Genomic DNA, 13047 nt, shown 5'->3' with positions numbered 1-13047 from the left:
CTTTCTGAATATGTTTCCTCCTACGTCCAGCCTCCCCCATATTATAATTTTGAGGTTAATCATACCTTTGCCTTTCTTTACAGTCTTATCACACGTATATATGTATCCCTAAATGAATCATTCATTAGTTTTGCTTATTTTTGAACTTTCTTTTTTTCTTTTTGAACCTGACATGTGAACATATGAACTTTCTATTCGTAGAAATAGAATCTATCATATGTATTCTTCTGTTACTTGCTTTTTTCCTTAATGTTGTTTTTTGAGACTCGTACTTGTTAATGTGTAGCTGTAGTTCATGATTTTTCACTGCTTAATTGTTTTAATGTACCATATTTTATTTAGTCTGTTGTCAGTGGGCTTTTGTGTTTCTAGCTGGTACATTTCCTTGTTAGGAGCCATGTAATGACATAGAAAATCATTTTGCAATGTTACCAGAAAGCTAGCAACTTCTCAAATATTTAGTTCAATCTTTGTTAGAGGCATTATGCTCTCTTTGGGAAGAAGTATTTCAGGGGGAAATAAGTAAAGTTAATGTTAAGATTCATATATTGCTACTAGATAATGAGAATTTCACAGCAAAGCCATTATCTAGAAAACTGCAGTTCCTGTGTCAGAGGGAATTGAGTGCAAGTCCCATGAATGAGAGAATCAAAGATTTCATTGTGGAAATTAGAAGCAGATGCTTCTAAGTTGGAGGATTTTCCCTGAGAACAGCACTTTTTGTTGGCGATGTCATGCTAGAAATTCATCTTGGTTGAAAGGAATTTTTGTGCCTGGTTGCTAAACCTGATATGACTTTTGAATACAGATGGCTATGAAAACAGTTTCTGTGGTTTAAAATTCATGAATTTTACCATTGCCTTTGTTCTTGTTGGTTGCCTATCACATCTCCTCTTATCCCCCAACTTCCCAGAGGTACCCAAATTTTGGTTTTGATGTCTGTGTACTTCAGGGGAAGTTAACCCACCACCAGATCTAGATGTGGGCCCTAGGTGGCTTAGGCTAGTTCAACTATTCCCTGCCCCTGTTCAGTGCTAAAGGACTTGTGAATTCTCCAGTCAGGGAGAGTTTCAGTATTCTTGTTTCCTTCCACATTCTGGTTGATTTGTCCACTCTGAGAGATGCTAGCCTTAAAATAGAGCTGATTTCAGGGTGCCAGGAGAAACTAGGTTTTGTATGACAATGTGAGCCACCACATCAAACCACCTGTGGGCCCACCCATTTCACTTTAGGCTCCAAGTTACTCTATTTATAAGTTTCCCTTACTTAATTTAACTAGTCCTGTTGTTTACTAATAGTTAACACTTACCTAGTGCTTACCATATGCCTTATAATACCTTATAAACCATGTACTGTTATAATTTCCATTTTACAGATGTGGAAGCTGAGATAGAGAGGTAAAGAGACTTGTCAGACGTCATACAGTTAGTATTAATAAATAGCTGGCTAAGAGTCAGACCCAGGCAATTTGGCTTCAGAGTCCAGATTTGAGTTGGATATTTTTGGTACTTGCGACTTAGTGCATCCCAACCAGTGTGTCTCCTTATGTGTTTGCTTTCACATAAGTTGGCTTAACCTGACACACATGGAGACTTTTGCAGAAAGTATATTTTGTGGACAGTGTTGGAGGATCATGTTCTCACAGTATGTCCACTAAATTTGGGAACAAGAAGAAATGTACACATTTCCTCTATAATATGCAGAAAATATTCAAGAAGCTCTGACCAACACTGACTCCCATTGTGGGGGAAAAGTGTGTTGTAAAGGAACAAAATTTTAATCTTAATTGCTAGGGATTCATTCACATTTCTGGTAAGTCTAAATAGTGTATTTAACAAGTCCTACTGGATACTTATACAGAGCCGTACTATCCCGGGCATTAGTGACATGAGGATGCTGACAGCCTACCCTTGAGGAGACTCCAGTCCTCCATGGGGAGCAGGAGAAAAACCGCTGAGTTACCTAGGAACGTGGAGGCATGCTTCACAGGCCAGCATCTTGAGTTTCCAGGGACAATGAAGATATTTTGTGATTTCATTTTGTTCTTTTGGAGTGGATGGGTGGGTGGGATAATGTGCAAGGGATAATATTCTAGGCAGAGGGAACAGCATGGTCAAAAGCATAGAATTATGAAAGCAAGACTTGTTCAGGGATCCGTGAGGTAAAGAATTGCAGTAATTCAGAACATGAATTGGAAAATGCTCACACTGAGGAGGAATGGGAACTGATGGTGAAGGATTACTGTGCTTTAGTGTTAGGTGTTGTCCTGTGGTTGTCTGAACTGTTAAAGAATGTGAGCAATGGTGTGATATGTGTGATCAGATATGCAATTTAAGAGGTCACCCTGGCAGCATTGTGGGGGATGGCTTTAAGGAATGAGACAAGACAGAGAACATTTAAAAATTTAGGTGAGAACACAGTGAGGTTGTATAGTAGAGAAGAAAGCCGTTAAAAAGACTAGACAAAAGGAAGGATTTTTTTTCTTATTAAGATTATATAAAAATATACACACATGTGTATATATATATATCTGCTATATATAATGCATACTATATAATATGTATGATGCATATTATATATAATATACATTACACATATATATAATATGCATATGTAGCATATATATATATATGGAGCAAATAATACAGAGAGAGCAAATAATTTTCCCAACCTTTCAGTCATTGAGGATCACTTTCATTTGTCGTTTCCCCCACCTTCCTTAGGCCTAATGTTTGGAAAGATTGTCTGTCAAAACAAATTAAGTCATTTGTTTTCTTTTTTTTTTTTTTTTTGCTTTGGCATGTAAAGCTAAGTGTGCTATCAAAATAAGTGCCTGAAAATAATACTAATATTACTTAAGTGAAAGATCTTTTAATTTCCCTTGAGATATTACTGTGGGAAAATATGCCATTTCTATCAGGCTTTTTGAGATATTTGAAGATCCCCATCACTTCTTTTATGGACTTCATTGTAATAGTTGATTAACAGAATTATGCTTATTACTGTTCAGTTTAGAAAGGATATACCAGACCTGTGCTTTGGAGAAATATGTTTTTAGTCTGTAATGTAAGACAAGTGATAATTTCATTTTCCCAAGTACCTATTATCATTAGCCTTTGCTTTGCCTCTGTAATCAAATAAATAGCGTGAGTATGGTGGTAGCAGAAAATAATGCCAAAGAAGAAGGGGGAAGGGTTGAGTCCGAACAGCACAGGGTACAAAACCTCGGTTAAAACTAGAGAAGGCGATTCATTGGTTGAGTTAACAAAGAACAAAACTTTGAAAAACAGTCCGTGGTGTACGATGCTGTGTGCCATCCGAACGAATCTTGTTGGAAGCCTCTCAGGGTACTGAAGAAAATGCCTTATATTTCTGGAGAAGGCTCTGTAACCAGGCTTCTCATCTGTTCAGTCTGAGTTTGCATGGGGCAGCAGCACAGGTCCAGGCCTCTCCACTAGGGCCCTTATCTGTATTACTTCCCACCCTTGCAATTCTTTCTTCTCCCCAGAACATACATGCCGTTAACCTCCCTTCATGGAATCTTTCCTGAATGCCACGCTCCTCCCAGTTCTCAGCCTTTTCTCAAATCCCACAGCCTTCATTTGACTGCACAGTTTAGCATTTAATTTAAGATGTAGTTGTATTACTTCCTATTGTTTCTACTCTATTAATTTTGACTCTTGAAAGAGTATAAACTTTCTAAGGGCTAAAATTTAGAAATGGTGTTGAGAGACAAATATGTATGAACTACACTTTAACTAGTGCTGGAGTTCTCAAATACCAGTTGGTTTATGCTTGTTCATTGACAGAATACTTATGATCTTTTTCTTGCTTTTTTTTTCTCTTTGATTTAGCAGCTTTCTTTATTCTTGCTAGTCCTATTCTAAAATTATATAGTGAAAGGGTAATGTTTGGCTATAGTGGGTATTTGTGATTTAGGGGATGATGTGCTCAATAAACGTTTTTTATTATTGATGTTATTTTTTATATACTATAATTTACTAATCTGTTTCTGTCTTTTCCCTATTTAGATTTTTCTCATTTTTTACTTTGATAAATAATACTTTAGTGAGTACTTTGGTTCAGAAATGTTGAATGCTTTGTTTGAATTATTTCTTATACATTCGCTACAAGTGGAATTATTGGGTGAAAAGGTATGAACATCTCTATGACTCTTACTACAAACAAAGCCAAATTGTTTGCAGTGATTTATAATGCTAACCGCAGCTTATGATTCGATTTCACTAATTTTTCTCTTTATTGCAATAGAAAGTTCTTTGCTGGTCTTTTTATATTCTCCCTTTTCTATAATGAAAAACATAATGTTCTTCATTAGAGTATGATGAGCATTACTTGGCACCAGTGCAAGTCCACTTTAACTGGAAGGTTCTTTTTTTATTCCTAACCCCGAGGTTAACCTCACTGGTTAAATACAGAAGTTAAATAATCTGTTAGCTGCCAACAGGAGAAAAACACCATTTGTTTAGACTTCAAGATATGATAAAATAGTATAGATAGTGACCACTACATGTTTGCAAACAACAGTGCTTCCATTGCTTTCCATAATATGAAGCCAGTTATGTTTCTTGCTAGTAAATACAGTAACACATACTGTATATCAAGTGCTGTTCAAAGTGCTTCACATAATAGTAACCCATTTAATAATCTTCACATGAATCTTAATTCAAAGGTGAGCAAAATTGATACAAAGAAGTACCGAGACTTGCCCAAGGGTACCCAGGTGGGAAATATCCGAGCTTGGGTTCAAACCCAAGCTGTTTGGCTCCAGAGTCCAAGCTCTTAACAGCCTATTATACTGCCTACTGCCATACAGTATTTCCTCTTTCAAAACTTAGCCTTTCTGTTGATTCAGCAACTAGCCTGCATTTCAGGTGACATACACAGCCACTTACAATTGTATAGTATAATAATGTTACTGTCAGATCACAGTTTCTTAGATTGCATTTGGTAATTAGCTTAATGGTTTTCCCCTTACCAAATTTATAAAACATGCTTCAAATTAAAGCTATTTTTACTAAAATTGCCATGATTACACTGTTTACTGATCAATTTTCAAATTACGTATCAACCATGCTTTCCAGTTATTTTGTTTGCAGTAAAAGCATTTTTTTTTACAGCTACTCTAATTTGTTACAAATGTACAATACAATAAAAGCATATTCAGCGTGATCCTGTAAAACACACCGTGGTCTTTAATAAGAGGACTATTCACCCACACATTAGTATTCAAGATTAGATATTCTTTTGTTGCTGAAAATTACTGTTATTAATTAATTGCCCAATATGCTTTGTTTGCCTTAAATGAATTTTGCATTATATCCGTAAATTATTTACTGTGTTAGTGATGTATTTTGAATTATTTTCTTCTTATATATTCCCTGTAAGTGGGATTATTGGGTGAAATAATAATTTACTATTATTTTAACCCAACCACCTAAATTTTTCAGCTACTCAGATTTTATCCCCATCTTCTTGGTCTTCTCTGCTTATGGTGAATAGTGACTATTCTTCTTTTTTTGGATTGGAGAGAAACTTTAAAACTTAGAGCAGTTTTGTTTTTTTTTTTTAAGTAAAGTAAATATCAGTGTTGGTATAGCCAGAGATAGTAAACAGTGAATTAATGAATGAATGTATCAAGCAGTCAGTCAGCTTCTTGTTTGGATGGTCTGTATTAGAGAGGACTTACTCTGTTGCAAGTGGCAGAATTAACATAATTAGCTTAAGGTAACTTGCTGGCTCACTATATGAGAATTTCTATGGATGGTTTCTGGCTTCAGATAGCTAGATGCAGCAGTTCAAATGATGCAATCAGGATTCTTTCTGAGCTTCTGTTTCCTCTGTGATGATGTCCTTCTCAGGAGATTTCTTACCATGTGGCATCAAAGATGATTGCCAGCAACTCCAGGCTCATATTATTTTCACAAATAGCAATACAAAAAGAAGAGCATCTCTCTCCTTCCCAGCGTTTATATCACAAATTACATGGAGGAATTCTGGTTTTGCTTGGGTTACATGTTCAGCATTTAGACTAAGCATTGTGGTTTGGCCAGCTCTGAGTTACATCCGTCTCCTACATCACCCCTATCAGCCAGGGTGGGGACAACACACTGTGATCAGTAGCCCCACTGGAAAGATTGTGCCAAGCAGACTAAAACAGATGTCCTCTACCTTCCATTCTTTGGTCAGCCAGCACACATTTCAACCTATACACCCATACGCACAGTCTTTCAGTACATAAAATTTCAAAGGAGTAACCACCTAATCTAATGCCACTTTTCCATTTATAGCCAACAATATGCTTAACTTCCCTACCCAAAAGTAGACTTCTTAAAGTTTAGCTCATTTGCTACATCTGGCTCTGAGGCCTAGATCTCTATATGAGTGTATTTTTGTTAATCAGTTGTAGATATTCCTTCTCATGACCTGGCAACTCATGACTAGTTTTTATTTTTGAGACAGAGCCTTGCTCTGTTGCTCAGGCTGGAGTGCTGTGGCACAGTCATTACTCACTGCAGCCTCGATCTCCTGGGCTCAAGTGATCCTCTTGCCTCAGCCTCCTGAGTAGCTAGGACTACAAACATGTGCCACCATGCTCAGCTATTTTTTTTTAAACTTTTTTAGTAGAAATGGGATCTCGCTGTGTTTCCCAGACTGGTCTCCAACTCCTAACCTCAAGAAATTTTCCTGCCTCGGCCTCTCAAGGTGCTGGGATTACAGATATGCGTCACTGTGCCTGGCTTTGACTCTTATTTTAATGAACAATCTTTCCCACCTAAATAACCTGATAGCTAATACTTATATCCATTATCTCATTTAACCTTTCCAGTAATCTTAGGCGGCCAATACTACAGATTTTACAGATGAAGAATCAGATTTAGAGATCAGGTAACTTACCGAAGGTCACACGGCAGGTATTGTGGAATCCAGATTAAGATCCAGATTTGACTGATTTGAGAAAGGGTTATTTAACCCTTAAACCTATCTTCTTAATCAGTAGTCTGTTTGTATCATCTCTAAACATGAGGTTAAGCCATATCAAAGGCAATCTTAGCCTTTCCACAGTGCCTCATTTATCCACCAGAGCAATGGTTGGAAGGTGGGAAAGAGACAGCAACAAAAAATCTGATGTTCTTTCCAGAGTATTTGGCTCCAGATGGTTGATAGATGTCAACTACTTTCTTTATAGGTAAAACAGTAACTGTAAAACAGGCCATGAAGCAGAGAGTGTTCAGTTTACCTCTCACCTTAAGTGAGAAAAGTAAATCTGTGGCTCCTAAATGTTTTTTTTTTTTTTTTTTTAATAAACAAATGACCCTTAAAAAAAACCTCTCATAGTACAGAGTATGCAGGCAAATTAAAAATTAGGTGTCAGTTGTTTCCAGGTCAGGTTTTATATTTTCAGGTATTGTTATTAAAATAAAGGACTCTTCAGGAACAAGCAGGTGGGGATTATGGAAGTGTATTTATGTGAGAAGTTTGGCTATATACTGCACTAAATATTTAAGTTTTAAGAAGTTAAACTTCAAAGCTATTCCAAAGCCAGAGGCCACACACATGCAAGAGGTTGAAAATTGTCTTTAAAGTTCAAGCCAGATTTCTGAGTTTAGCACTCAGTTGCTGATCTTTTGTTGGAAAATATGTATTTAGTAAGAATTGTATTATTAAATAAAAAACAGCTGGATGGTAAAAAGTAGCCCATAGTGTCTCTATATGGAAACCTGTAGAGCACTAGTTCTCAACCATGGGTAATTTTGCCCGCAGAGAACATTCCGGAATGTCTGAGGGCATTTGGGATTGTTACAACTGATGGGAGAGGGGCTCCTGGCAGCTAGTGAGTAGAGGCCAGGGCTGCTGCTGAACATCCTACAATGTGCAGGACAGCCCCCTACCAAAAAGAATATTTGGCCCAAAATGTCAGTAGTGGCAAGTTTAAAAAACCCATCAGTAGAATCTTCATGTATAGTAAGCCAAACAACTAACATTTAATGAGCATATACTATGTGCCTGTCATTGGAGATTAAGCAAAATATGTAGCTAGTGAAGTGACCTTCCTCTGAGAAGAGCTGAGTAGAGGAGACAGACAACTGAGGAGTACTTACAAGGAGTATTGTGTAAGTAGACTATCCACAAGGAAAAACTTCTTAGTGAGCATGAGTTAGTCACAGGGCCAGCCCAGATCCAGGGAGAGGGGAAATAGATCCCACCTCTGAATGGGAAGCATGAGAGTGAGTTTGCAGGTTTCCTTAACATAGCATAAGTACCTAACAGTGCCTGGAACATGGTAAGTTTGTAGTAAATGCTAGCTATCATTAGCACTATTATTTTGCCTTTTCTGAACAATAAGTGAGTCTTGGCATGGAAAACTCTTGACTGGGATGGATGGATGGATGGATGGATGGATGGATGGATGGATGGACGGACGGACGGACGGAAGGAAATTACATCTCTTTCTTCATTTAGATGTTTCCTTAAATATTGACTCATTAGAGATGCTTCCCTTGAGATGGATGGATGGATGGATGGATGGATGGATGGATGGATGGATGGACGGACAGATAGAAGGAAATTACATCTCTTTCTTCATTTAGGTGTTTCCTTAAATATTGACTCATTAGGGATGCTTCCCTTGATTACCCTGTATGAAATAACATCCACACCACAACCATATCTCCATCAACTCTATCATCTACTCTGGGCTTATTCTTCTTCATAGTACATATCACCATCTACATCATATGCTTATTGTCTGTTTCTATTAGAGCAGGGTATTTTTGTTAGTGCTGTTAGTGTGCTCAGCACATATAGCAACATTTGGCAGACAGTAGGTGTTGAATGAAAGAATGAACAAAAACAGAACTCATTTTACTAAAGACATTTTGATATCACTTTTGGGATAGGATACTATACATTAAAGATGATACAGTTTTTTCCAGAATGATCTTAGCTACAGTATTCATAGCACAGTATTTGTATACTTAACACTGTTATCCATTATATCTTCCTTTGAGGTTGGCATGAGAGTTGCCCATCAGAGTATGTGTGCTCCTAGAAATCAGGGACAATGCTATCGTTTGAAGCTTCTTGGCAGTGATATGTCCTTAATTAGATGGTGAACTCATAGGTGGAGGGGGAGTATCTAATGCTTTTGTATTCTGCTTTTCAGCAAATAAATATTACCATATTGTGTGTGTAACACGAGCTATATAAATGTGTGATGATTAAATTAGAAGATAGGATTCTCTACAATCCAGTTTTCCAAGATAAATTTTTGCCTTGTTTTTGTTAGGTGATGAAGATACCATATTGACTGTTGATACATGCCTACTTAGTCATGCTTTGCTTACAGTAATCTTATCAAATTACCAGCTTTTTACTTTTTTAGAGACAGTCCTAGAATTGAAAATCCTCCTTTGCCTACATTTAAAATGAGGCTATATTATGTGGGTAGGAAATTTCTGGTGACCTACTTTTAATTTTAAAGTTAAAAAAAAATTTACCATAGTTTTAGATTTAGAAAACAGTCGCAAAGGTGGTATAGAGAGTTTCTGTATACCACGCTGGCACCCAGTTTCCCCTGTTGCTAACATCTTACGTGATTATGGTATATTTGTCACAACTAACCAATCAGTGTTGATACATTATAACAAAACTGCATATTTTTAGGGGTAGTGACCCAGTTTTAAAGCTTATTTCACACAAAATTTGTTAAAAATGACAATCAGTATTGAATGCCCATGGGTGGTGGCTTCCTGATTCTTAAAACAAACTGAGTAATTTTGTAACCATTGGGACTTATCAGGAAATAAGGAGCTTATAATAATGTGTGCTTAAAGTTCCAGTGGGGGGATTGTATAGCTTAACATATTGTTTTTGTAAGTTGGGTATTAATAAATAAAGAGGTATTAATAAATAATAAATAAAGTGGGGTTTGATCAGTATTAAAACTGATATTTTTGGTCCCTGGAAAATATGTTACTACCACATGGTCTACCCTTCATAGATAGTAGATCCTAAGATCACTGGGCAGAAAAGGGTTGCCCTGTAGTAGGAAATGTGTCCTCCTGGGACTGAGTTGAGATTTAGTTTAGGACACAAAGTAAGTAGCCAATGGCTGTTGTGAGGCTGACTTCCAGAATTCAAATTGGTGTAAATTTAATCTAATTCTTTTCCCCAGGATTGCCCAATTTAAGATTAAGTTTTATACTGGCGCATATTAGAGATATGGCCATTTTGCCATTTCAGTGGAGCCTTTTAATCAGCTTTAATGCTGTCTTGGGTAAAGTAAAAACTTAATCTCTCTCTTTAAGGGCTTTTCTGGTTTGCCATCCTCAAAGCATAAATAGCAGCAATGAAGCAGCGCTGCTTCATATAGACTCTGCTTTTATTAAATTTGCTTCAATAATCCTCTTCCAGTCATCTTTTGTGCTGCATATTTGAACCATAAAATAAGCAAAAATTGTACCCAAATGAAAATTTCAAGTTATTTTAATGAAGCTCTGGAAACATCCCACAGCTCAGAAGATATTTTTCCTAGTTTATTTTTTAAATTCTGGAAAGTAGGTCAGTAGACATACCCTGCTTTAATTGGTTTAATTAGAAGTGAAGAATTATAGGACTAACTCAATTTGAAGTATAGATTTAAATAAGAATTATTATACTGGGACGAATATTACTTAAGGGTTTGAATTTAAGATGCATTTAATCAAAGCTTATAATTTCTTCTTGAAAAGATTTATATTGCAAAAAGGAAGACTAAGTGTTGGAATATATCAATATATAGGGAAAAATTTTGCCATTAAATATAATATTTGATAAAATCATTTTAGAATTGTATCTCTAAATGGTATGCCTAAGAATATTGTTCTATAGGACCTTAATAGATATGCTTTGGGGGAAAAAAGTATTGTGTGTGCTCAAGTAAGTTTGAGATATACTGCATTAAATATAAGAAGTTGCCTGCAGCACTCCTCAGAGTCTTTAACACTTTCTGATTTCTAAGAGAGGACATATATAGGATATAGTACTTTGCAAACCTATTTATCGCTATACCACCTAGTAACATTTTTCAGGAAAATGTTTTGAGCACACGAATTTGACCTGCGTTAGGAATTTATACCTTTGACAATGTTGAGGACCTTGTTTTTTCTATTATAAAGATGATGTGATATTCACATATATTACTTTTTCCCAATTCTCTAAAGATATTTTTCCAATGTATTACATTCAACCCTCTGCTCAGTCCCTTCCTTCTGCTAACTAAAGTGGTGGTTTCCATCTGTTGCTACACATCAGAAATACCTATCTCTGACCCTGGAGATTCTGTATGAATAGAAATGCCAGAATACCTGCTCAGGATTCTGTAGTTATTACAAACACCCAGGTGATTCTGATGCAGCCAACGCTGGTCCTCCAACTGATGCTTTGGAATTGTTGAACTAAAAGCATACTTTTTTTTTTTTTCTAGATGGATGAGTAGCTTGGGGCATAGTTTGTGGTCCTAGAACACATGGGTTAACCATCCATTCTAGTGAGAACGATAGCACAGGCCTCCGATGATCCCACGAGGTGATGTACTGGCTATAACCTAACATGAAATGATTATTATTCTTTAAGAAAAGCAGAATACTTCTAAATGGGCTTTTAGCCACCTTCCTAATAATGAAGTACCGTATATATGATTACCATTTGTTTTAGTTTCGAGTAATTCCCTTGTAAATGATGTTTTATTTATTCTTTAAGAAGAATACTAGATTATATTTTCTAAATGTGCCAAGTATCTAAGAATATATTCTTTCCCCTCCTGCTGATAAGAGTTATGCATTTAACCTTAAGCAAATCGGCCAAGATTCTATTTCATTTATGCTTTGATTTATGTGAGTATTAATGTATTTTCTGTGAAAATTGTATGGTTATATATACTCTCCACCTAGTAAAACAGTTCCATGTTCCTGGAAATAGTCTTTTACATCCTACAAATGTAGCTGGAAAGGAGTAATATAAATACTAATGGTTTGAGAGACAACTAGTCTTGACATGTCTTGGTTGAATAGTGTTCTATTAGCAACAATATATGAAATACTAGACACACCCATTAAAAGTAGAAAATACCCACTACTGTTTTAAAATTATTCTGCAAGATCTCACCAATGCAATGAGACATAAAACAGAAATAATAGGTGTAATTATTGAAAATTGGAGATAAAATTTCTGTTACTTGCAAACAAAATTCTCTATGTCAAAAACCTGATAAGTTAAACAATACAATTAATATGTTTAATAGAACTAATTAGATATGAGAGGCATCCAAAATCCATTTTTTCTATGCAAACATGGTTCGATATATACAGTCTTGTTTTATATGTGTATTAATTGGTTTATGAAATAATAAATTGAAAAATCAAGTATGCATTATTAGGTTAAAGAAGCAGGAGAGACAGAGCTATAAAAACTAAAAATGTTGTAAAGAGGGCTTAACAACCAGGATAAATGTCGTAGAGAGATCAATTAAAGTGATGGCGTAGAGATCACGGACTTCCTTTGGCAGAGCCATGTTGGTGAAGTGAAGGAAGTGTAAGCCAGACCACAATGGTTGAAGAATGAGTGTAATGTAAGAGCCAAGACATTTATTTGAGTTTGATAGTAATGAAAAAGAATGAGAATTTTCTTATTGCTGTTGTTTTTGTCATTTCATGTTCAAAACCCTTTATCCCCCATGTGGGCCTGAAATCTCCTCCAAGACAGGATCTCTGTTTCTGTGAGGACTGTAGTGCTTAGCACATCCTTGAATGCGTGACGCTCTCATTGGTTATAAGTTTAATTCCTGACTGTGGATGAAAGCTTTAAAACTTTGTGGGCAAAATACAGAATGAATTTCAGTGAGTTCCCATGTATTAAACAAGGTGGCGCTGGCTGGAGACATGCTGTCCCTGTGCCCACAAGAGTAGTAGTGCTGTGCTCATCTTCCTGACCCGCTCTTCACAGTCTTCACTGCCTTTCTTCAGGAGTCTCCCCTTTGGCTTTTTCACA

General features: G+C 36.3%; 1 protein-coding gene across 13 annotated transcripts in view; it reads left to right on the top strand.

The window, feature by feature from the left end:
* The window catches only part of FRMD6 (FERM domain containing 6), an 81085-nt gene that overhangs the window by 25296 nt on the left and 42742 nt on the right, over window positions 1–13047 (top strand). The window contains exon 1 of one of the 13 annotated variants that reach the window (XM_055289379.2): window positions 7326–8302. The exons of the other annotated variants lie outside the window; for them this stretch is intronic. The gene's annotated coding sequence lies outside the window, so the exon portion shown is untranslated. Of the gene's footprint in view, window positions 1–7325; window positions 8303–13047 lie in introns of those variants that run through there. 13 annotated transcript variants of the gene reach the window in all.

Source organism: Symphalangus syndactylus, chromosome 8 (genome assembly GCF_028878055.3).
Source record: "Symphalangus syndactylus isolate Jambi chromosome 8, NHGRI_mSymSyn1-v2.1_pri, whole genome shotgun sequence".
Classification (NCBI taxonomy): Eukaryota; Metazoa; Chordata; class Mammalia; order Primates; family Hylobatidae; genus Symphalangus; species Symphalangus syndactylus.
This window is presented reverse-complemented; position numbering and strand designations above follow the sequence as displayed.